The 25,495-nt window shown below is 41.9% G+C and overlaps 1 long non-coding RNA gene across 1 annotated transcript in view; it reads left to right on the forward strand.

Annotated features, from left to right (window-relative positions):
- The window catches only part of LOC125319548, a 58,205-nt gene extending 35,469 nt beyond the window's left edge, over positions 1-22,736 (forward strand). The window contains exon 5 of the long non-coding RNA XR_007200793.1: positions 21,339-22,736. This is a non-coding gene — a long non-coding RNA (uncharacterized LOC125319548). The remainder of the gene's footprint in view (positions 1-21,338) is intronic.
- The last annotated feature ends 2,759 nt before the right edge of the window (positions 22,737-25,495 follow it).

Consider the following 25,495-nt stretch of genomic DNA (forward strand, 5'->3'; position numbering starts at 1 on the left):
TAGTAATCAATATCTAAATGATTGACCATAGACTTAATTCTAAATGATCTTTGAATTAAAATTATTTCAGAAATAAAAGTTCGAATTTTTTAAATTGTCAATTAAAAAGAAAATTAAATAATATTGACAGGAAAAATTTTCTTATAAATAATCTTTTCATATTGAAAGCTTTGATTAGAATATAGCTTTTTGGAAAGGATTATTCTCCTCAAAAAACATCAACCAGATCAATTTACCAATAAAATTAGACTTGAGAAAATGCACAGCGTAGACACTTTCACACTTCATAAGCAGTTTGAGTCTCCTTCTGACACAAATCTTTATTCTTGATGAAGAACTGGGACTTTTTCTTTATAGTGACTCAAAATAACACCCTCTGCTGTGGTCAAATAGGGACAACAGTATCTAACCATTTTGATCTCAATATTGGTGTCACTTACTCGAGAGTATTTTAAAAATCCCTTATTGAGGGAGTGGTGAGGAGAAAGAGAGATAGAAATGCTGGCTGTGGAAGTTCTCAGGATGAAAGTCTGAAGAATTTCCGTGGGGTTTTGTTGTGAGGAAAACACATCTGAGCAGCACACTGTCAGTGGAATATATATATAGACCTATATTCCAGGACATGCCTGTCTTTAGTGTTGTTTTATATAAAACCAGGGAAATAGTCTTTAAAACTCTTATCTGCTTGTTTCTTGGTTATACTTATACATTCCTCTGTCACTGAGGACATATCACACAATTCACAATTAATCAGATGGAGAAAGATTAGGTAAACATTTCTATTTATTACAATAACCTTGAATTGCACTGAACTTTATGACAGATTAAATAATAAAAGGCACTGACCTTTGTCCTTTAACTCATCAAATTAGAGACTGCTTTTAAACCTATAACCAGTGCTTCCTGGAGAAATTTCTTTTTACCTCTGCACACCAGCAGGGCTGCCAAGCACTAGCTATTGGACCTCGCCCTGTGCTGCCAGCAGCACTGGTGCCTTGCAGGAATGCAGACTGTGGATAGGTAGTGGGGAAGTGTCAGGGGCTGACATTCTCAACCCCACTGCTGAGGACAAGCCAGAGCATTTGGGGATACATCTACTGGAGCAGGGCACACAAGGGAGTTTCAGTGAGAGAAGGGAAATTCCCAGTGTCAGGTCATCTGGCACTGAGCGTTGTTATCCATCGCTGGCCTCGTCCCAGGGTGTCGCTGCCCCGTGAGCTTTTTGCTCACACCACAAGCAGGCTGCTGGGAGCAAGCTGCTCACAGGGTGCACAGGGAGGGTGGAGAGAGCTGCTGCTACACAGCACATAGGGGGTCAGAGGGGTTATGGGGCCAGCTGGCCACGTAACATAAGATCATGACGTGTTTGGGTTTTTTACAGAAGCCAGAGAACTTCTTTACTTTGTCATGTGGTACAGAGTGGTAGAGGGCAAGGACACTGGGGAACTTTGCTGTTTATTTTGAAGGTGTGTATTAGGTTTTCCACAGCTGAGAGACATGCAGCTTAGTTTCTGTGGCCCCTTGGTTCTTGGTTTTTCTGTCTTTGAGTAAGCAGGAGAGGAGAGAGGAAGTCTAGGAATCATTCTCCCCTTCAGCTGTTTGATTTATAAAACTTCAGTTCCTGGTCCTCAAAGAGAGACTTGGTCAGGTCAAGCAGAGGCACACTGCCATCTACCCACACAGACTTCAATTGGTAGTTTTGGGTTTGGTTGGTTGGTTTTTTTTTTTTTTGCATACACAGCAGTAACTGTTTTTATAGCCAGAGGAAAGAAAAGAGAAAGCAAACGAGCTGAGTAAAAGTTTATAAGATAGTGTCAAAAGACTTTTAAAAATTCAAATCCCAAAAATTCCACTCCCTTATTTTTAAGATTAAACAATTCATGTAAGTTACAGTAGCTCGTTTTTAACCATTAAAATGAAGCAGTACAATCAACTCTCCATAATACACATTGAAAGTCCTCTGCTCGATAACTGTAGAAGCACTGAAACTCCTGATAAACAAGTACCTGCTTTCAATGAGTCTCGAGTTCAGGCTCACTAGGAAGTAAAATTTCCCCTTACACAGGATGAAATAAGGAAATCATCAGTTACCTTAGCAACCCTTTAAAAAAAGCATGTGCACCTATCCAAAGGGCAACTAATCTAATTATAAATTACTGTAAAGGTTACGTGAACGACAGTAGCAAGAGGAAGCCACAATTCATTATTTTAGTCTATGGGAAACAGTATGGGAAACATTGTGCTCCTGCACAGGCTGTTCCACCACTGTGCTCTGCAGACCATCTGCCAAGGGCTCCTACTTAACTCCCAGGACTGACCAAAATGCATCTACTGAAAAATCTGTCCTATGCTCACTGGGAGTCCAACTCTTTACCTCTCCTGGTTCACAAATTTTCTCACACCAGGGAGACTGGAGCCCAAAGCAGGCATTTTCTTGTTCAGTCCTGTATATTGCTCCTGGCACAAAATTTTCAAGAACACTCAAGCATTGTTCAGGGCTGCCTACCCTTAAAATCACCATCTGGCTTTTAAACATCCACATAGGTGATAGGCAGTGATATGTACTAATACCACAGCTACCATTTAATAGCACTTAACTTACAGGGTGGTCCTAACTAGCACTTTGTGACAGGTTGGGCATGTCAGACCAAGGAAAGTGTCCTGCCCACCAGCACTTTTCTGAAAACACCATGCGCTCCTCCTGAGCAATTTTACCCTCAATTTACCCCAAAGTCAGTGTGCGCTCTTTGGAGGTTGTGTGTCTTGGAGCAGAAGAGGTCTCACCACAAACTCCAGCTTTCATCTTTGCTACAAGTTTTACCAGAAAGATGAAGGCTTCACAAATGCCACTGTCCAAGTGGCGGAGAGCAGACATGGTGAAACAGTGGGGTTGATGGGAAAGAGAAAGAATGCCAGGTTTCATGGATAAATTCTCTGGCACAAGAAGTGATCTGTACCCTTTGGCAGGAACACAGTTTTAAAAAGCTGAAGCAGAAATTCATCTCATTGTTTTTAAGCATGATCCGTACTTAAGAGGAAGAAACACAGGAATTTACAGGTTGCATCTTCCTTAAACTGCTTCCTGTACTCATAAATTAATGCAAAAAATCCTTCCCTTGCCAGATTGTTTAAACCAGCAAAAAGTCACTGTGAAATGAGCTGGATATCTTCACTCAGTTTTTCAACCTGATATTCCTGAAAAATCATGAACACAAATTGTGACCCTAACAGAGGGGTGGTGGGCTTGAATGATGGCTTAGGTTTTATTTACAATGCCATGACCTTCTGTTTTTCTGGGACGGCATGGGTTGTGTGAACCACCCTTAATTTCGAAGGTGACAAAAGAGCCTGCCATTTCCTAAAGTGAACAGCAGCTGTGACCACCCCTCAACCTTGGGACCTCCACAGGGATCTCTATGCTGCTGAGCAGGGGGAGCATCCCAGCCACATCCCAGTGGGATGCTGGATGTACTCACCAGCCTCCACACACCCTGCTGTCCTCTAGAAGGAAATCACAGAGGCTAAGAGTGACAATGCCTTTCCCATATTTAAATGCCTCCAGCTGTGTGCTGGCTGTGGGTTTCCTATTTTGAGTGTCACTTGAAATCTGTCCATGTATTGTCTTGGCACATATAACACAGACTGCCAGATTCGCTTCAGGAGATTGTGTTTGGGCTCAGGCTGGGAAAAAATTTTCTGGGAAATCATTGGAATCCCGCCAGGTCTGCTGTATTGCATAAGTATAGCCACGTGCAGCATTTGGTTATGTGGCGGTTTGGGCAAATTTGGAAAATATATCCCAAGACAGGTTAGAAGCTGTGAGAACATCTGTTGAAACGGAGAGATGACTTTCCATTTCCTTCACCTGGAAGTGAAATGTTTTCACCTGAGCAAAATGAAGGCTTGTGTGGTAGAGGTAGAACTTTGTGCTGATGTAGTAGAATTTTACATTGGTTTTCACAAGTGCTCACGGACAACAAGACATCATCCCATAAAATGCACTTCTGAGGAATGAAACTAAACAAGGCATAAAGGTAGTATGTTCATCTGTCTCCAGAAAAAGGCGGAAGCGTGTGTTGGTAAGAGCCTAAAAAAGAAACCTGGGCTGTGAAGGATCCGGTGATTCTCAGTTTCAGTGGCTTGAGAACTACTTCTTTCATTCATGTCCCACTCCTGGAAGGCAATTTTGACACTTCCACTTTGGGTTTCTGTAGCACCACAAAGACCAAGCTGTTCCAAAAGCAGCCTCCCAAATGTCAGTGAAAGAGAGAGTGACAAACTCCTTGTGCAGCACAGGCAAGGATACCCCTGCCATTACTCCTGATCTCAGGATCATCCAAGTCATTAAAGGAAACTTTAGACTTTTCTGGCACTATCTGAATAAAGAGCTGCAAATAGTTTCTGTGAGCAGAGTATCAGCCTTGCTTCACCAAGATATTTATTATGCAACATAAAAAATGGGAAACGGAGGTGGGGGGAGTTGCAAGGTCACACAGGAAACGTGCAGCCCAGCTGGAAATAAAAACATTGGTCTCCTGACTACTGTGACCAACAAGCTCTTTCCTTTCTGCAACAACAAAGGCTACACTGAAAAATGTCTTTCGTTTCTCTGACAGGACAAGAGCATTTTATATGCAGAAACTTAAATGATTTATCATTGTTAACCTCATCATCATCATCATCATCACTATTCTGTTCTTTTAAGAAAGCTGTTCAGAAAGTGCTCAAAAGTGGAAAATTTTAGTTCTACATCATTTTCTCCCTGCCTTAAACTTCTGTGCAAATCAGTTGTTGGAGGTATTTTTCAGTATTTTTTGGTTGTACTTCAAACAGCCAGATCTCTATTCCTTTCAACTTGTTTTAATCCCATGCTCTGATCTCTCAATGTTAGCAGTAATTTAACTGATGGCCAGCAGGAGGGGAAACAGACCAATGTGTGATTCTCCACAAACAAAATACAGATAAAATGGTTTATGTGGAAAGATGGTATTAATGGGAGCCTGAGGTGGAATCACTCTTGCCAGCAGTTTTGCGTCAGACAGCTGTTTGAGCTTCAGGGGACTGCTGGTATGTCCACCATTCCTTCAAAGCACAGCGTGACCTGGTCTGCTCTGTGTGGCTGTCAGACCTGTTAGGCTGCACACACATCCTCCCCTTGACCTCTCTGGGTTTGCAAAGTGCATGTTAAGGAGCAAATGCATAAAAGAGTCACCGCACCTCAACACACAAGTTTTATTTTTCCTCTTCTTAAACCCACTTGGAGGTGCTATAATGCCTCGGGTAGCATGCCATAACTCCTGATTCCCTTCTGCCCAAGTAGTGTGAGATAAAAGGATCTGGGGGAGGAAAGCTGCAGGAAACTGCATGTTTTCAAGTGCAAAAAAGTCCCTTAGGAGCTGAAAGACTTGGGACTTTCACTGAGATTGGCACCCTTGGTTTTGCGTAGGTCGCTCTGATTCAACCATCAATGCCAGTGGTTGTACAATGTGCTACTGTACAGGAGCATATACAGCAAATTCCTTTAAAAGGGTGTGGACAGGCAACAGAGATGGAGGTTGCTTGTTTGTCTTGTTAGGCCTACAGAATCTAGGGCCAAGTAAAACCCTGCAGAGGCACAGAGATCCCTCGCCTTTTCCAGCATCTGCCAAGCATGGCTGAGATGGGAAAACCTGACAGCCTGTGAGGTGAGGGTGAGAGACCCCATCCAGAGGGAACTGGCAGTGAGTAAACAGCACCCCTGCTCTCATTCAAGATCCTTCCAAAACCTCAAATGTACACGATGCAGTGCATTCTTTAGCAGAAACAAGACCTTTTTCATCTGTGACAACAATGTCAGGTCAGCATGAATTGCTCTTAAAAATAGGTGTTACTTTTAGGGTTACCAGTTTCCTTCAGTGTAGGGTTGGAGGGGTTTTTTTGAGTTTTTTCACATTGGGTTAGCTTTCTGTGGCAAGAAAAAAAATTTAATAGGACAAGGAGATATATCATAGTAAAATCAGTCTGGAGAGTCCAGCACAGGCCATAGAAGTACACCCTGAAGCTGCTATACAAAATCAAAGTAAGAACATGCACTGGGATGAAAAGTCAGATATTCACTTGTGAACCTAGCAAATGAAACATGTATTTTGAGTAGTAATAAAGAAGATGGGATGCTGAGATGTGAGAATAAATGTGGACTGGTGTTCCCAATGCCTTGTCTGACTCACTGACATTCTCTTCAAACCGGAGTATTTGCTGAAGAAGTGTTTTTATACTAAAATAATATTGAGAGTGATGTGACATTTCACACTATGTAGTAATATGCAGCATTAAGCCAATAAATTACTTTTAAAGACAAGAATAATGGAACAACGTCATGTGAAAGGAAGTGAGAAAAAGCATACGCCCTGATCCACATCTAAAGGCTTTTCTGCAAGACAGACTTGGACTTGCATGTTTACCAGTATGCTTCTCATGTCTCAGGTTCTGGTTCTGCTTCTGTGCATAGCAGTGCTGCTGAGCCATTGCTGAGCATCTCAGTGACCGTAACACAAAGTGCCAATCCTTAAACTACAGTCCCTTTGATATAAGCACCCTGAAAGTCTCAACTCTTTTGCCGTACCACACATATTCATAGCAGAAAACGTGGCGTGCAGCCATTATGACTCAAAAACAAGGAGGAAATGATAAATTAGTGTAACTTTTAATATACACTAATGGTCACAGCCATCACACAGGCAGATCTAGTTTCAGATTTATCTCCAGGATACAGTCAACAGTCCTTTCCCTTTGCCATGAGAAGGGATAAAGCACAGCTGAAACCTGCTTAATTGCCAGTGGCACCTGGGTTGACAGAGCCACAGAAGAGGTCACCTCTCTGTGGACTGTAGCAATAACAACTCTTGACTTACTTTTCCTTTGTGCTACTCTCAGCATCATAACCACCTAAAAATTTTTCCTTCCCCTTGCAAGGAAAGCAGGAATAATGTCAGTCTGTCTTGGCTGTGGGCATTTTCCCAAAGCCTGTTCTCTTATCCTGTCCTCTCTGCTCCCTCTTGAGCCTAAGCAAAGCAGAATGAAGCTTCATGAAGCTTCATCAGCCTCAGTTATATTACTTTGCTACCATAGAGACCTCACCTCAGGTGTCTAAAAGGGAGTGGTTCAGTCTTCTTATGAAGATGAGTTTCAGACAATCTCTAAACATTGATAAGGAAATTGTTCATTGTTCCTTCTTTTCTAGCTGGAGTATACTCAGCATGTGGTTTGAAACACTTATTGGAGAAACGTTGATGGAATTCAGCACAAAGTATTTTTTTTTCCTTATGAAGTCTGTTTGGCATTTTCCATTTGTCTAGGCAGGTGAATCTGCTTTTCTTATCAGGAGTAACTTATCTTAAAAGCAGAAGTCCAGCATCACTATAAGTAGATAAAATGTGTACCTTCATCTGTCTACCTGGCTGCATTGTCAGAGTACTTTGATTCCCTAGGTGTCTGTGAGGCACAGATCTTAGGGCAGCACTCCTGTTAGCTCAAGAGAAAAACACCCTTTTAGCAAAAGGCATTATTTCAACAGCAAAGCTAATTTCTGTACCTGTAAATTTAATCAAATTCATTTGGTCTGATATATTTAAAACAGTTCTGCCAAAATATTTGTTCAAATGTATTCTTATCAGTTAGAATTGCACAAAAGAATTCATTTTCCTCTAAACTTGTTCTCCAAAGAAGTTGAGTTGCTTTAGCTAAAGTAATTCACCATTAAAAAGTAATCACAGGATAATTTAGATTGGAAGACTTTATAGGCAGTCTGCCCCAACTCCCACTTTGAAACAGCTCCAGTTAGATCACATGGTGCCAGGACTTTGTTCATTTAAGGACTACCCTGGACTTTGTTCCAAAGTTGTTAACATCATCATGTTACTGAAGTTTTTCTTCATACCTAATGGGGTTTTCCCACATTCCAGCATATGCCTGTTACCTCTTAATCTGTGCCGTGCATCCTTGAGCAGAACCTGTATATTCCCATCAGGCAGTAACCACAGCCTGGTCTCCCCTTTCCCTCCTCTTCATAGGCTGAATGAGCTCATTGATCTCCACTTCCTGCATGTGCCCTGTGTTACAGCCATCACAGGGGACCTTCCACTTGACTCCCTCCTGTATGTCAGCATTTGTTCTCTGCTGTGAGCCCAGGATAGCATACCAGGAGTAGTCTCACCACTGCTGAGAACCTGTGAAGGATCCCTTCCCCTTGCTGGTGCAATGTTTTGCTGCATGGGTGCACTTCTGCCTCCTTGCCAAATTGTGTCCCACCAGGATCCCAGGAAATTTTCTGCAGAGGTGGTTCCAGCTGGTTGGCACCAGCCTGTCCCACTGCAGGGCTTTGTCCATTCAGTGGACCACAGTGGTGTTTGTTCGACAAAACCTGTGAAGTTCCCATCAGCCAGTTTCTCCAGCCTGTCCTGTTTGAACAGCAGCCCAACCTTTCAGCACATTATGGCAACACCCCACATTTGGTGTCATCTGAAAATACACCAAGAGTGCTGCAGTCCAACCCATCATCCAGGTCATTAATGAACGCAACAATCTGTACTGGTCCCACTGCTAGTCCTTGAAACATACCACTTCTAACTGGGCCTCATGCTGACATCACCACCCTTTGAACCTGGCAGTCCAACCAGTTTTCCATGCATTTCATGGTGTATATACCCTGTATCTCACTGGTTTGGCTACAAGGAGTCTATGGGAGACCATGCCAAAGGCCTTGCTTAAATGTAGAACTTCCTTCCCCCTTATGCCACTGTAGAAAGCAATCAAGTTGGTTGAGCACCATTTGTCTCTGGTCCATCTGTCTGACTGGCTTTTTCTATCACCTTTCAAGAAACTGAGCTGTGGCTGAGCAGCGTCTCCCTGCATCCTCCACCTTGCCCATCTTGAAAATCTGTCTAACATTTGCCTTTGTGTCGTCATCATCAGGAATCTAAGTAATCTAAGATGGCAGAGATGATGTCGGTAGAGATGAAGATGGTAGAGAACACACTTGTAATGACACTGGCCAGCTCCTTCCTTCCTTGGTGCATCCCAGCTGGTCACATGGACCTGTGTGATTTTAATTGCTTCATGCTTTGCTCACATGAGTTGGGCTAATACACTCCGGGGGGTGCCTGGCCTGACAACAAACCTTTAGGGTGAAAAGTGAGCCTAATCCTCCTGGGGGGAATAATCCTGGGTGGATGATTCATTCTGAAATTGTTATTCTTTGGCCAAGTAACTGATTAACAAGCTCTTCTAACGGGAGCTAAGCACCCATTCTAACAGGGCTAAGCACCCATGTACAAGTGAGACCTTTTTTCTTTTGGAGATCGTTGAAACTTGAGATTTGCAGGAATTTAATTAATGTAAGGCCTGTTGAAATCAGTATGTTGGTAGCAATGTGATCTGTGTATGCACTATTGGATTTATCACTTCATCTAGCAAATTCCTGTGAAAGAAATTATGAGCTTGGCTTGTGAAATCTTTTTTTTTTTTTTTTTTTTTTAGTAAGTTTGTAGGAAAGCATCTTACTTAGCCTAGAAATGATAATTGCATTCTCCATAATGGAATGTGATCCTTTTCTTTAGAGATGTCTTCTATTTTAGAGCCCTGAAGTTTGAAAGAATAGCAGCGGCAAAATCTTAATGTATTGGCACATGTTGTTCCCAAATACTTGTGCTGGGAGCAAATGGGTCCTGCAAGCACACATGCCTACATGCAAAGTACAACAGATCAATAAAAAGGTGTATGAGTCACACCTAAATAATTGTCTGTCCTTTAAATCAGCTAAAGGCCATCTCAAGTGGAACACTAAAAATTCATGCAGTTTTCTGCCTTCTTTAATGTTATCAAGATGAGATTTTAAACACTTTGTTCTAATTTTAGCATATGATGTGCTATGGAGAGGATTGATGTCTTGCTTATCCCAGACAACAAAACAGATTAAAAGGATTTTTCTTATTGCAAATGCTTGATACATTCCTGAAATTTCTCCCCTTCTTACCACAGTGTTTTATTTTGCAATTGAGAAATATGAAAAGAATGCTCATAAAGCCATTGTTTGTCAATCAGGAAGCCAATGGATCTTATTAAACTTCTTTAAAAGGTATCCTAAATTCTAAAGATAGAAGACTAACAAATAAACATTGCCATTGGCTTACAAGGTTAGCAAAACAGATCAAATACTGCCAGTAGTTTTAAACTAAAGGGGAATCATTTCAATGGATCAATGTAAAAAAACCAACAAAAAACAAACAAACAAAAAAATTGATAATACACCTTTCATTTGGAAAAGAGGACCTTTTTTTTGTCATAAAACTAGCTTGCTGTAAGATGCAGCTGAGTTCTGTTGAGATATGGATACATTTCTGTTCTCATATCACCAAAGACCAATGCCATCTGGTTTGTTTACCTTCAGACTATCCACCAAAACAAGGATATAATATGATCTCCACCCTGATCTCACATCTCTTAGATGTAGGAAATAAGAAGTGCTGAAGCTTACAAGACTATCTGAAGCAAAGTGCAAAACTGAGTGGTATTGTTGTAATTCCTGAAACACTGCTTTAAATTATCTTTCCTAGTACACGGCAGTGGCAACACACTCCAGGAAGGACGCTAGCTTTAAAATGAATGTGAACACTGAATGTCTCTGACAAAGCGAGGCTTAATCTGTGTTTTAAAACACCTTCCTGTATATAAACCTATCTGATTGAAATCTTTTTCTCACAGATGGGAGACACAAATTGCTGGTAAACTCAGTGCAGAGTCAATATCCAAAAGCTCATGAACTATTGACTCACTCTGCCCTACCTCTCTTCTTAGCCTTAATCAAACAGTTTTATTGTCCTATCTGAAACTATTTAAATCATCGAGATTAAATCACACTGAATTATTGCCCCATACACTTAGGTATAAAGCTTGTGGTAGGACTTGGATCATCCCTGTGGGCCCCTTCCAAATCAAGTTATTCTTTGATCTCTAGACAACACAGTTGTTTTCACTAAGGTATCCTGCAGATCAAACCTACATACAGGTATCTCTATCTCATGTGAGAGCAGGCAAAATCCAGCTCTGCAGAACAAGGGTGGGTATTTAACAGCCACATTCACTATGTCACTCTTGAAATCATGAGCTCCCTTTGATAAGGGTGGGCTAGAATGGCACCATAGGGAAAATTTCCTAAATTTTCAGGACGTAAGTTTACTCTGCCTTCTTGTACTCAGCTGTTTACTGTCTTCAAAGATGCACATTCATCGCAAAACAAACTTTTAGACAGCTTGATTCATAGCTGCAATCCTGTTAACATGTTTCTGCATATAGATGAAAGAATCTATCTTGACTCATCCATCTCCTGGTTCAGTTTCACAGGAATTAACCTTAAAAATACTTTGCTTCCCATAGGTCAACTTTAGTCTGTAAAGTAATTGCCAAAACAGTAAATACTGGACTCCATAATAGATCCTTTTCTAAACAGTAAGTTTAGATATGAAGAAGAACTTCAGGCTCTGAGGAAAATGTTAGGGAATTACTGCCTATCTCACTTTTATACATGCTGCACTTAACAGGGAATTATTTGACCCTGTTGTCTCCTCTATGCTAACAAAGTGTAATGAAACATTTACATGGTCTTAATAATGGAACTTAGCAAGAATGTGTAAGAATTAAGAAGCTCTGAGACATTAATGATTTTTTAAAGGACGCATACAAAAAATTGTGGGTTACATCTTAAAATAGGATGAAAAAATTTTGTTTCAAATTTTTATAGTTGGTGTTAAACCAGAAGACATTTTCATGAACCAAAACTCAAGGAGTGGGGAGAGGATGGAGGGGAGGAAGAGATGAGCTGAGATCTTCAAAACAAAGCTGCTAAATACTGTATTACAAAGAGAAAGATACACGTTATTTCAGGCTACATTCTTTCTACAGGATATCAGTCCTACAGAAAACTTAAATCTTTATTAGATTCTAAAGCAGTGGGATGCACACACCAGTGCTGCCGTGACACTGCATTAAGAGTAACAGCGCGACTTGCAATGCTTTTTTTGCTAGACTCAGAGTTATTGCTGTGATGGGAAAAAATTATTTATTCTTTTAAAACTTTAACTAGTGACTCTGCAGCCTCTATAATACTCCATTCAGGAAACAAGAGAGAATACACTTATTTAAAATTAAGTATGTAAATTTTACTGCCAAAAGTGGTTAATTAATCTGGACAAAATTCTCTCATAGCTTTGCTACAGTGCTCGGGTTTTTTATGAGATTCTAATTCTTTACTCTGAGTCACCTCACAATTTTCTTGGAGTACAGGATAATTATGGTGTTATATATTAATCTGAATGCTTAAAAAAGATGTCACCTTAAGAATTTTTGTAACAGGCTTGGCTATTGAAAACTTCTGATACTCAGGTGTTCCTATTCTGCTCCCACACGTAAGGCATGTTTTAACTAGAATATCAGGTGTTATGAGAATAACTTTAACACATTTAAGTCCAGTACATTCTGTCTTTCTGAAGGTAGTCATCACATTGCAGGACACAGGCTAAAAGTGAGGACAAACAAGCTTTTGCCTACTCAGCAGTCCCTGAATTGTCAACATGCAGCATGCAGTGAAGCATTGCCTTCTCTCTCACACTGTCCTGCAGTCAGAATACCAGTGCCCTCCGTCCTCATGTCAACACTTACACCTATTGTGAACACATCCAGTTCAGTTTTCAGCTGCCTCCTCCTTTTGTTGTTTTCCCTAATCCTTAGCATCTTAATGAATCTCCGCAATTCCTCCTTGAGTGTGGGTAAGGCTTGTTCTATCTATCTCCATGAAGAAAATCTGTTCGTCTTTTAGCTAGCTTCTTGTTCGCTAGCTGAAGCAAGGAGTTTCCTGGGACTTTGGCTTCTTCTTCTTCTCTTCTGGACTGTTCAGCAACACCAGAACATCACTGGGAGGTCTTGCACCCTGGCCTAGGGGGTTCAAGCTGCACCCCAGCTCCAGAGAGAGCAGAGCCATCACCTACAAAGAACTCTGAAACTACCCAGGTTTTCTTCACAGCGAGAGGTTTTATTATTTAACATTATTCATTCTCTTTTTTTTGGTGCCTGCATGCTCCATGCTTGTTAAATAAATAATGTTTTTTCTCACTTTCCTCCGAGGAATTCTTTTGTCCCAAACCTGGTGGGGGAGGGGCTGCTGAAACCTGCTTTCTATCAGAGGACATTTGTAGATGCTGAAAGAGCTGGCAGAGAAATTTTCCCATTTTTACAGCTGCTTGTGAAAGTCTCCTGTCTCATGCAAGCTAGCTGAAAACAGCGTAGAGGTTTTTGTAAACCAAGACTTTACCTCACAGGTGCAAACTGGTTATGCACAGTCTTGTTTGCCACACTGAGAAAAATATTTTGAAATGGGTGTTGTAGCGTTCAGCCAATCACTCTGGGAGGTGGATGGTCAAGCACCCAATAATGTTATACCACTCTTGCGAACAAAGCTATATAAACGAGTCTGTAATTAGTTAAATAACCCCATTTTTCCTGGACTTGGATTCTGTGTAATTTTTCTCGCTGTCCCTGCAGACAGCAGCAACAGGTGTTTCCTCCAATTTGTCTCAAACCAGGATGCTGTTTTAGTATTTTGTTCCATCTGATACCTGGAGAAAGGTGGTAAAAAAACTTCAGCCACTTAAGTGACAATATCTCTGGAAAACACCCTGACTTCTCTATTGAGTGTTAACACAAGGTATTTTAGACAGCAGAAATGCACCCACCCATCTTCAGAGGACCAGCAAGAGAAATTCGGACTTAATTATTGACAAATATATAGTAATCTTCTCTCTGAGATTAGGCAGAGCATGCAACTGAGGAACAAGTGCAGTCCCCAGCTATGCATTGCTCCCCCGTGTTCTTACCAACTTCAGCCAGCTTCAGGTATTCAATTTAAGTAGCACTCATGCTGGTAAGAGCTAGACTCTGTTACTGCTCTTCGTTGGCTTAGCTGTCAAATAGCTCAGCTTTGGAGAAGGTAATCATAGGACACAGTGAGTCTCAGAGACTCTGTGCTTATTAGGAGGGAAAATGATGTCACATAGTGAAGCAATATATGAACATAGTTCTGTCCTGAACAGCTTCAGAAGAGGCACAATCCTGCTTTGGCTCTTCCTGCTTCCAGCCTTATATGGGACACCCATGGAACCTGTTGCTCTGATCACACCAGAAAAGGATAATAATGCTAAATAAGAAAACCTCTCCCTGTGGAAGGAAAATTTCAGAGTCCTCCGTAGGTAGCCTCTCTCCCCACCTTGAAGCCGGGTCATGGTGGGCCCACCTCCAGGGCCAAGGCCTCGGTGGAAAGTCCTCCCAATGTATTCTGATGCTAGAACAGTGCAGCAGAGAAAAGGGTAAAAAAATGAAGTCCCAGGAAAACAAAAGTTCAACTCTCTGTCTCTGTCCGGAGAAAAAGAAAGCCGAAAGCTGGCTGGAAAGCAAGCAGGGAGCTTCCTCCTGCTCCTCTTGCCAACAGAATGCAGAGAGGAGTCTTTATCTCTGTGTCCTTTAAACATGAAAACAAACTGCAGACTGCTTTGAAAGTTTTTCCTCTCTCCCCTCTCAGGTTAAGTTTAAAGGCATGGAAAGGCACAAAATTAATTTCTGGGCATAGAACAGTGATATGGGATACACATCATAAAGTCACCCCAAGACTTATGTATAAACTATTTTTCTTAAATAAGGATAGACTTCAGTGTTTACATCTTAAAATTAATTGTTCTAGTGCTGGACAAATGAGTCTATTTTAACAGCTTTACTGCAGACAGTGAGGCAGCTGCCTGCCTGGTTAAGACACAACAGGGCAGGTTTCCCAACACTGTTTCTGGTAGAATATGCCCAGAAGTATTTCAGGAAATTCTAAAAGGAGGTGTGCAGTCTGTGTGTGGGTGAGAGACTGACAGTTCTCATTAGGTCATGGGATATACCCAAGAACATCTGATGCCTGAATAAATTTGGAGTGACTAGAAGACTTGTAAAAAAAGAAAATATGACAGGTTATAACAAGTTATCTCCTATTCATCTCTTCTTTTTTTTTCATGTTTGAAACATAGAGATTTATAATCCCATTATGTATGTTCCAAATAAAATTCCAAGCCATAATGGAGTAAATGTGTGATTTAGAGACAAACCTCTTTACTTCCCTAATATTCTTCTCTTTTTAAATTTTTCTAAAATTTAAAAGAATGGAAGAACACAGCATCTTTTTCTTTATCACTTTCTGAGAAGTTACCCTCCAAACTGGATGCATGTGTGTAGAAATACTGGTATATATTTTTTTATGATTTCACTGTATCATCAAATACAGCAACGTAAATTTAAGAATAATTCAGCAAGCTAGAATCAGTTAACATTTATGTCAACTTTCTTTTTGCATTATGTAAATTTAGAAAAAGATGTGGAGGCATTTTCTTCCTCTTTCAAATAGACACTGCCTCTCTGGGAAAACATAATTTGAGACTGGAACACTGTGCGGGGAGAAGGCATCTGTTACGGTCAATGCAGCCTGTTCAAGTGGTCTGCTTTCCATAAAGGATATGTGAAAAAGTTGCCCACATAGGCTTCTCCATTTCAGGTCCTTCTGTGTTGTCATTCATCACTGTGGATAAAAGGGAAAATAACCCCAGGCATGCCATTAACTGTGTGTGTGCAGGCAGGGCAGTGCTGAAGAAGGGTAGTGGCAACTGTGCCAATTTTGCTGGCAGTGAATGACGCAAAGAAATCTGTATCTACATAATCTATATAATCTATATAATCTGTACTCGATATAATAATCTTTTTAGACCTTGTACTAATGGCCAGAACATTGCCCTGGTCACAAGGCTAAGCAGGACAGATTTTATCACAAGGTTGTTTCATTGTATGATAAAAGTTCTGCCTTTCAAAGATGAAATAACATCCAGTTAGTTCTGCAGTATGTGTGCTGGTTAAAAGGTCAAGACTGTGGTTGACTACAGAGGTTGAAGGGTGTGATTCAGACCAAAGCATACCAAGAGCTTGCAAACCGAGGTAGCATTCATGCTGCCTCATATTTTTGCTTGGAAACAGGTTTACTTTTGTCTTCCCACTGACGTATATGTATGCAATTACTTCACTTCCATAGACACACAACTTGTTGTCATCTTTTTGTGTGGCCACTTAGAAGCAACCTTCTAAATCTATGGCTGATAGCATCATGGGAGAGGGGGCCCAACTACTAAACCACTCAGATCATTCATACTATAGATGTAGGATTTGTAATTGGACAGTCAGAGCTAACACATAAAATTCTTTTAATTATACTTCAAATGAACTATGGTTTAAAGCAAACAAAGTGTTGGGTAGAATGTGTATATAGCTGTATTTTTTACTTGTTCTAATGGGGTAATGGTAAATGCACTTTTGTGCTGGTTTCTACTGGGGTAGAGTTAACTTTCTTCACAGTGTCATGTATGGGGCTGTGTTTTGGGTTTGTGCTGCACACAGGGTTGATAATATAGAGATGTTTTAGTTATTGCTGAGCAGGGCTTACACAGAGCCAAGGCCTTTTCTGCTTTTCATACTGCCAAGCTGGTGAGGAGGTTGGGGGTACATGGGAGGCTGGGAGGAGACACAACCAGGGCAGGTGACCCAAACTGGCCACAGGTATATTCCAGACCATTTGACATCCTGCTCAGTGTTTCAAGCTGGGCGCAAGAAGGAGGAAGGAGGGGACGTTTGGAGTGATGGCATTTGTCTTCCCAAGTCACTGTGAGGTGTGAGGGGACCCTGCTCTCCTGGAGATGCAAAACACCTGCCTGCCCTTGGGAAATGGTGAATGAGTTCTTTATTTTTCTTTGCTTGAGCATGTGGCTTTTGCATTCCCTATGCAACTGAATTGATCTCAACCTGTGAGTTTTCCAGCTTTTACCCTTACAGATCTCTCCCTGATCCTGCTGGTGGGGCAGGGGAAAAGAATGGCTGTGTGTGGTGCTTGGTTGCTGGCTGGAGTGAAACCATACCAACTTGAAAATCCTTGTCTTCTGGTCCCACCTTCCAGTTTTAAACCCTTTCACCACTTGTTGCCTAGTTAACAGTAGATTGGGAGCAGTCAACTGGAGAAAGCCAGGTCACAGAAACCTCCTGCTGAAATTCATATACCACCTCTTCCTTCAGGCAAGAGACAAGAACAATGCATCCCAATGAGCAAGAAATCAGGCAAAGGAGGCAAGAAACCACTGTGAATGAATAAAGAACTCCTGTCCTTACTCAAGTGTAAACAGGAATGCACAGGCGATAGAAGCAGGGTCAGGCCCCTTGGAAAGAACACAGAGAGGTTTTCAGAGTAAGCAGAAATAAGATGAGGAAGGCCAAGGCCTTATATCTGGCCAGGGATGTCAAGGAGAACAAGAAGGCCTTCTTTAAATACATCAGTAACAAAAGGAAAACTAGGGAGAGCGTGGGCTTGTTACTATATGGAAGAGGGACCCTGGTAACAGAGGACACAGAGAAGTCAGAGTTACTGAACACCTCCTTTACATTGGTCTTCACTACGACCAGGCATCAGGAATCTCTGACCCAGGAGACCATAGTAAAGGAATGTTGAAAGGAAGACTTTCCCTTAGTCAACGAGGATTGGGTAAGAGAACGTGTAAGCAAACCTAACATCCACAGGTCCATGGAATGCACCTCAAGTGCTGGCACCCCATTCTGTAGGTTATCCCTATCTGCATGGATGACAAGAAGATGATCAGGAGTAGTCAGCATGGATTAAATAAAGGTGAGTCATGCTTTCTCGATCTGATTGTCTTCTGCAATGAAACAACTACCTGAGTGGATGAGGGGAGAGCAGTGGATATGGTCTACCTTACTTCAGCAAGGCTTTTGACATCTTTCACAGCATCCTCATAGACAAACGAAGTGTGGACTGGATGAGTGGATAATTAGAACTGGCTTCATGAGGGTCACAATCTGTGGCACAGGGTCAAGTTGGAGGCCTGTCACTGGTATTGTCCCCCAGGGTTCCATACTCAGCCCAGCATTGTTTGCCTTACCCATCAATGAGTTGGGTAGAGGGCAGATGCCTCTTCAGCAAGTTCACTGATGACCCAAAGCTGGGAGGAGTGGCCAATACCCCAGAGGGCTCTGAGCCCTTCAGAGGGACCTCGACAGGCTGGAGAGATGGGCAGAGAAAAACTGTCTGAAATTCAACAAAGGCACATACAGGCAGGCACCAACACAGGTTGGGGTGACCTGCTGGGAAGCAGCTCTGTGGAGAAGGACCTTGGGGTGCTGGTGTACCACAAGCTGTCCATGAGCCAGCAGTGTGCCCTGGGAGCCAATGGAATCCTGGGATGCATTGGGAAAAGCATCACCAGCAGGTCAAGGGAGGTCCTTGCTCAGTCCTGGCGAGGCTGCATTTGGAGTTCTGTGTCAATTCTGGGCTCCCCACTTCAAGATAGACAAGGAGGTACTGGAGCAGGTCCATTGGAGGGCAAGAAAGATGATTAAGGGACCAGAGGCATCTTTCTTATGAGGAGCGGCTGGGCAAGCTGGGCCTGCTCAGACTCAAGAAGAGACAACTGAGAGGGGACCTCATCAATGTCTGTATGTATCTGAAGGGAGAGTGCCAAGAGGATGGAGCTAGGTAATGAGCAAGGACAAGAGGCAACAAGCAGACACTGATGTGCAGAAGTTCCACATCAACATGAGCAAGAATTTCTTTACTGTGCAGATGACTTCACACTGGAACAGATTGTCCAGAGAGGGTCTGGAGTCTCCCTCACTTGAGATATTCAAGAACTATCTGGATGCAATCCTATGCCAAGTGCTCTGGAATGACCCTGCTTGAGGAGGGAGGTTGGACCAGATGACCCTTCCAATTTTACTCTTTCTGTGGTTCTGTGATTCTGCAAAGATAAGCCACTCCTTTAGGTCTAAACTGGGTTCCTTCTTCTTCACAAAAAGCCCTTTAGTATTTGGGGGAGGGGAAATTAAATTGTAAAATTTTGACACAGGATAAAAAATGCTTTCCTCAAGACACCTTATCAGAGTCTGCCTGACTTGTTACTTAACTTTTGTCAGTACTGAAGGTATCTAGGCTTCTCTGACCTGACAGACTTAAAAGAAATTACATGTCTAAACAGACAACAAATAGTGTTGTGACTGAAGAAAACAAAGAAAAGTCTCATTTGCAGCACCTTGTATTAAATACACTTTCATCAGAATGAGTTTATGGGATGAATTTGTACCACTTGGTGTTTTCAGTTCAGAGGAGTCCTAACGTGTAGCTTTTCATACAGCTTTACCCTCAGACAGCACTAATGACAGGAGTCTGACAGCTCCTTGAGTCACTCTAGTGCTCTTTCGCACCGTCAAGTCACATCTTTAATACGTGCTCTCTGTTGATTCATGCCCACAGGATGGGCATGTGAGACACCTGCACATCTCTGGAAGAAACCAGACTTCCAGCTTTATGCACAAAGCCCAACTGAGTAGCCTCTGAAGCTATTCCCTTGAAACATCTCCACTGGTCAAGAAGTGCTACTGCTGCTTCCTGTTCCCAGTAACCAGTTTCTATATCTCTTGGATCAGAATGAATTCTCTTTCCAGAGGAACCCAGTCAGTGCTACCACTTACATAGAGTTTACAAAATCTGTTTTCACTGAGAGAGAGACTCCAAGAGCAGCCGCATCCAGAACACAGTATCACAGTGAGCAGGAGAAGACCCCACTCCTCCAGGTAGTGCTTAATGTCCTGGTCAGAAATCCTGTCCTCCTGCCTGTCATCCATGTTTAATTAACTCCTGTTTGTGGGATGGGAATCCTCTCAGAGTAACACCTCTTGAAAACCACCTCATATAATGGCCCAGAACCAAGTCACATTCTAGACACTTCCCAAAAATTTCAAGTTCATAGAATTTTGTAGATGGTGGATTTTGTTAAAGATCACTGCCAACTTAGAGGACTGTAACTGGTTCTTGAATTTGGTGGAACAGGTACATGAAACAACTGAAAGGCTCTTTCTGATTGCATGCCATAGGAATTTTCCATCAGGTACTGAGCCACTGTATAAGGAAAGGAAGTATTATAGACAGCAGCAACAGCTAGAACAGCTGGCTGTCTGGTTAATCGCTTTTGTTCATGCCCCTTTCAGGAATGAGCAGGAAGTAAACACGCTCTGTGTTCAGACTCATCATTTATTAGAGATTAAAGATAAAATAATCTAATCTTCCATTAATGCCAAACGTGCCTAAAAACTATGCTTTTGCACACCCCAGAGCCAGAAGAGCAGGCCACACTTTTACCATTAAAGGGTCATTCATTCAGGAATAGGCTGCATAATTTAAGGAAAAAGACTAACTGGTGCCTCACTCAGTGCATCCTATTATTTTAATCGGAATGTTTTCCCTCCCAGCAATTCTGCCCTGAAAGGTAGTGAGCTGACTCATGCTGTCTGCCCAGACAGGGACACAATGCTATCAAGCAGTGGGTGGAGAGCAGAGAATTAAAAACTATGTGTTTCCCAGTATTGGTATTGTACATGGTTCAAGGAAAAACACCTAGTAACAAACTTAACTAACAGCTTGCCTGGACCAAATGCAATTCTCAAACATTGTCCTCCGATGCCAAGGGGTAGAACTGTAAATCTGGACTCCATTCAAATACATAAAATATCTCCTTCCTAGTGGCTGAGCAAACAACCCTTTCTGTTTATTCACCAACTAACACAGATGGCTGGAAGGGGTTGCTGCAGGCAAGTGAAAGACCTGGGCTACGGTATACAAAATCCACAGCTGAATTTTGTAACCAAGACCCTTCCTATTCCTCAGTGAAAAATACCCCAGATTTTAGCTCCATTAGTGATCTTGCACTTTGTGCTGAAAGCAGCTCTTTAGTTCAGCTAGCTTATCCTTGAAAAGCTAGTCATAAAACTGTACCCAGCACAATAACAATGGAATTTACCAGAAATCACATGTGTACATTCAAAGGTATAAGCAAACACAAAATAAATGTTTGTTCTTTACGTCGTATTTGTCCAAGTTGCTCCTTCTCCTTACACAGTTTGCAGAATTCTTATCTGTTCTGTCTGGAGCAGCTTCATTCCTAAGAACATCTTCTAAGATGAAGAGTAATGAACATCTTTGGCTATAAAACTAATGAGAAAATATTTTTAAAACTAAAACCACTTCTTTTACATTTGCCTGAAATTAAAAAAAAAAAAAAAATAGAGATAAACAACAGAACGCATTTTCAAGGAGTAAAGATGCATGGACACCATTGCACACCAATCCCACATGCCTTAGGTGTCTTCTAACCATTAGTTCATCTCTGTTCTAAATGCAGTTACGACATCTAAAACATGATATGGCAGTTAAGACAAAAAAAATGTCTGCGAGGTGTCACTCCATCAACAAATATGAGAGCTCCATCCACACATGGTAACTCTACTCGTGGACAAACACAGAAGTTAATGCGATGGCAACTCTCTGTTTCATTTATTGCTACTACTCTATGATCTGTATCCACCTTCACTGAGGACAAGGAAGGTGGGAGTACTTTTTTCTTCATGTATGCCTCCTGTCTGGTAAATACAGTTGCATTAAGTTGCCATAGATGCTATAAAATTGTACAACTTTGTAAAAATTGTGGGAATTATCTGCCATGGCCACACACATAACCACAATGCCAAATACACTCTAGCTGTTATTTCTTTTTTCTCTAATTGTGACTCCTACAGATAATCAGGTTAACAGGATTAAAATTGTTTAGTCACCAGAGGAAAATATTCTCTAGTCCACACACAGCAAACACAAGTTCTTTGGGATATTTAAATCATTTTAGATATTCAATACTTCAACAGGAGACACAAGGTTTGTAAAAGAAACAAACTACCATCTTGCAAAATATGAGCTTTGATTTTTAAGGAAATGGTTGGGGGAGGGGCATTTTGGGGAGGGAGAGAGAAAGCAAGGAAACTCGAAATGTTCTTACCTAGCTTCAAAATGACCCAGTTAGGAGTACAAGAGCTTTATGCTGTTTTCTGCTCACACATCTCCTTCCCCAAGCCTTTGAGATCTATCACTTAATTAATTAGAGCAGCCCTTAAGAAGCAGTAACATGCAAAAGTCCCTCGTGAAAGACATTGCAATTTACAATCAAGCATGCTCTTGCTGGGGGATAAAGGAAAGATTTCAAGAGAAGATCAGCTTGGTTTGTTAAGTATTTTGGCAAGTTTTCTGCATCTGTTTTCCATTAGAGCCTTGCCACTGAGCTGTAAGAAAAAAATGATCAGACATCCACTCCCTTTTTGCTCTGTGACCAGGGAAGTCTACTTACAGAAAGAAGGAGAACCAGTTTTTGGAAAGCTGAATCACTTCACCTGTGCATGTGGGAGTAAGGCTAAGGTACAAAGTTATCTCAGGCTGCACGCAAAATGGCAAAAAATAAACCTTGTAAGTCACTATATGTGTCTTCTAGGTGAATGGAAATTAAAAGGTAGTGGGGAAAAATGCTTTAAAATGAGTGACAGGCAGAAGTGGTCAGGCTTAGGTAGGGTTACTTACTGTAAAGCCCCCATGACTTCCCACTTTTTAGAGAAAATATGTTAGAAAGTACAGTAAGAAAAAGCTTGACGTCTGGTGAAGACACAGTTAGTGGAAAAAGTCAAAGGCTCACTGTCATAGGTTAGCAAGCATAGTCCCGGAAGGGATGTCCTTGCTAAGGGGTGCTTACAGCTTCCTCTGGGACCTGATAGAACCTATCAGGTGGCCAGTTTGAATATGGACAATTCTCTAACCCACTTAAAGTTGTGATCACCTCTGTGATCCACACTTAAGAATAGACAAACTCCCCCTCCAAGCTCTCTCTCGTTTCCGGCGCTGGGACAGGTGGCTGCGGGCCCCGTGTGGGGGCCAGCGGTCCCGGCCCCTGCTCGGGCCAGGCCGGGCCGGGCCACGGCTCCAGGATGACCCCCCCAGCAGGGCTGTGGGCAGCCAGAGCGGCTCGGAACCCCCCCCCACCTCCACTGCGGCCAAGATTTCAGCAAAAGTGGCACCGCTGTCCGGCAGAGGCCAGGTGAGCCGCATCGATAAGACACACAGGCAAGGCCGAGGTGAGATTAACCCTTTTAGTGCTGTGAAGAGCTGAAAACATAAGGGAAGAGAAAGAGGATATGCTTAAAGCTGAAATTCTGTTGTGAAGCTATGATATATCAGAGTATCCTGTTGTAATTTCATGAAGATATGGGGGGGGTGGAGTGTTCAATTCGTAAGCAAAAGCACCTGCGCTGAGATAGGCAGATGCTGACGCAGCTGTAATTTCATGAGAAGTTTGAACAGGGAGAGATGGAAGTGATGAGGACTTTTGCTCCAAATGGAAAAGGAGAAAACCTCAGCTCCTAGAGATGCTCCCAGAGATAGTCCTAAAGATGAAGATGAGGGAGACCCTTTGCTCCCAGGGAAGGAGGAGGGCCTCTGTTCTTAGAGATGAAATGCTCCCAGAGATGGGTGAAGAGAACTTTTGTTTCTGAACGGCTCAACCCTAAAATTGTACCCCAAAAACTTCAAGAGTGCACCCTTGAAAGCAGTTGCGGGAAAAGCTGCAAGTCAGGGGAAGGGACTCACATGCGAGCACAGAGACCTCTTCCTAAATGGACTGAACGATATTTGGAAGTGGGTGGCTGTCTCGTTGTGATGTTTTCATAGCATGAACAAGAAGAGACTTCTCTTTCTAAATGGACTGAACAAGGTTATTATGGAAGTGGTAAACAGACTGAACATCTTTTTACATTGTCAGTGGGAGAAGGGACGAAGGTGGGGGGAGGAGGAGAGTTCTGAAGGTATGGTGTAATTTTTTTTCCTTCTTTTAGGTCTGTTAATAAACTTCTTTATATTCTTTCAAGTTTGGTGCCTGTTTTGCGTTTCTCCTAATTCTTATCTCACAGAAGATAAACAGTAATGAGTATTTTTGACCAAACCACTACACTAAATTGGTGTTTCCGCCCGGTTACAAACCAAACCCGCGACACTCACCTAGCTAGATAATGCCTTGGTGTGGTTATTTTTAAGTTATAGTAGTAGTGCGTCTTCCACTACTTTGCACTCTACTATTGTTTTTCATGACATAAGCCTGTATAAGCTGAAACTTTTCATAATTACTTTCTAACCTCCCTCACTCAAGAAGTCTTTCCAACAGTTCACATCAGTTCTCTCTCTTGCTCAGTTGTCCTAAACTTCAGTGTAAAAAAAAACCAAACCCAACCCAAAAACCAAACCGCTTGAAAACCTTCTTAGGAATGTAAGTACATTCATTCTATTGAACTCAAAATCTCCCTGTGGTATAGACTGTCTTTTTGGACCTGAATTGTGCAGCACTTTGCATTGTCACAGTCTAATATGTCGCTAATGGTCCTAAATATGATAATTAAAATGTAACTAGTGCATGATAACTTAAATGGAAAATTTTCACTTCATTTAACAACATATAAAGATAACAATGTACAAAGTACAACAGTAATAATGTCCCACCAATTTTTTTTGTATGTGCATAATTAAGAAAACTTGCAAAAATGGGATAGTAACATTTGGACTTTCAAAAGCACATAAAAACCCATTCAATTTTGTGTACAGAACAAATGGGAAGTGAATTATTTATTTTTAAACTGTAGCTATTTTTAATTCCAAATTATTTTCATGAAATCATACAATAGTCAGGGTTGGAAGGAACCTCTGGAATTAATTTATGTCACTGCTTGAAGCAGGTCCAGTTAGATCAGGCTGCTCAGAGATTTGTCAAGTCACATTTTAGTTTGTCCAGGGTCAGTGACTTCAAACACTCTCTTGGCCCTTTTTCAGTGCCTAATCTCTCATATGGCTTTTCCTAATATCCAATGGGATTTCCCATGTTTCAGGTCATGTTCAGTGCATGTCATCCTGTTGGTGTTCACCACTGGCAAGTTTTTGGGTCCATTTTCTCTGTTCCCTTACACAAGTCATTTGTAGACAGGAAAAAGTTCTCTCCATCCTCTCCTCTTGCCCAGGCTGAACCAGCCCAGTGACCCCCACCTGCCCTTGAATGCCCTGTGCTCCAAACCTGACCCTCACAGTGACCCTTCTCTGGACTTACCCAGCAAGAAATTCTTTACCGTGAGGGTGATGAGGCACTGGAACAGGTTGCCCAGAGAAGCTGTGGATGCTCCATGTCTGGAAGTGTTCAAAACCTGGCTGGCTGGAGCTCTGAGGAACCTGGTCTAGAAGGGGGTGTCCCTGCCCATGTCATGGGGGTTGGAACTAGACCATCTTTAAAGTCCCCTCCAACCCAAACCGTTCTATGATTCAGGTTCATGTACGCAGCAGTCCTTGTGCATTGGTTGCCCCACCCAGCCTGGTATTATTACCATATTTTCAAGACCGCCATTCGCCTCATCACCTGTGTGAGAAATGAGACAACTCTTACAAAAATTAAAACAATTTATTTAAAGCAGAAAAATTGAAAAATTACAA

The sequence above is a fragment of the Corvus hawaiiensis genome, chromosome Z, assembly GCF_020740725.1.
Source record: "Corvus hawaiiensis isolate bCorHaw1 chromosome Z, bCorHaw1.pri.cur, whole genome shotgun sequence".
Lineage (NCBI taxonomy): Eukaryota > Metazoa > Chordata > Aves > Passeriformes > Corvidae > Corvus > Corvus hawaiiensis.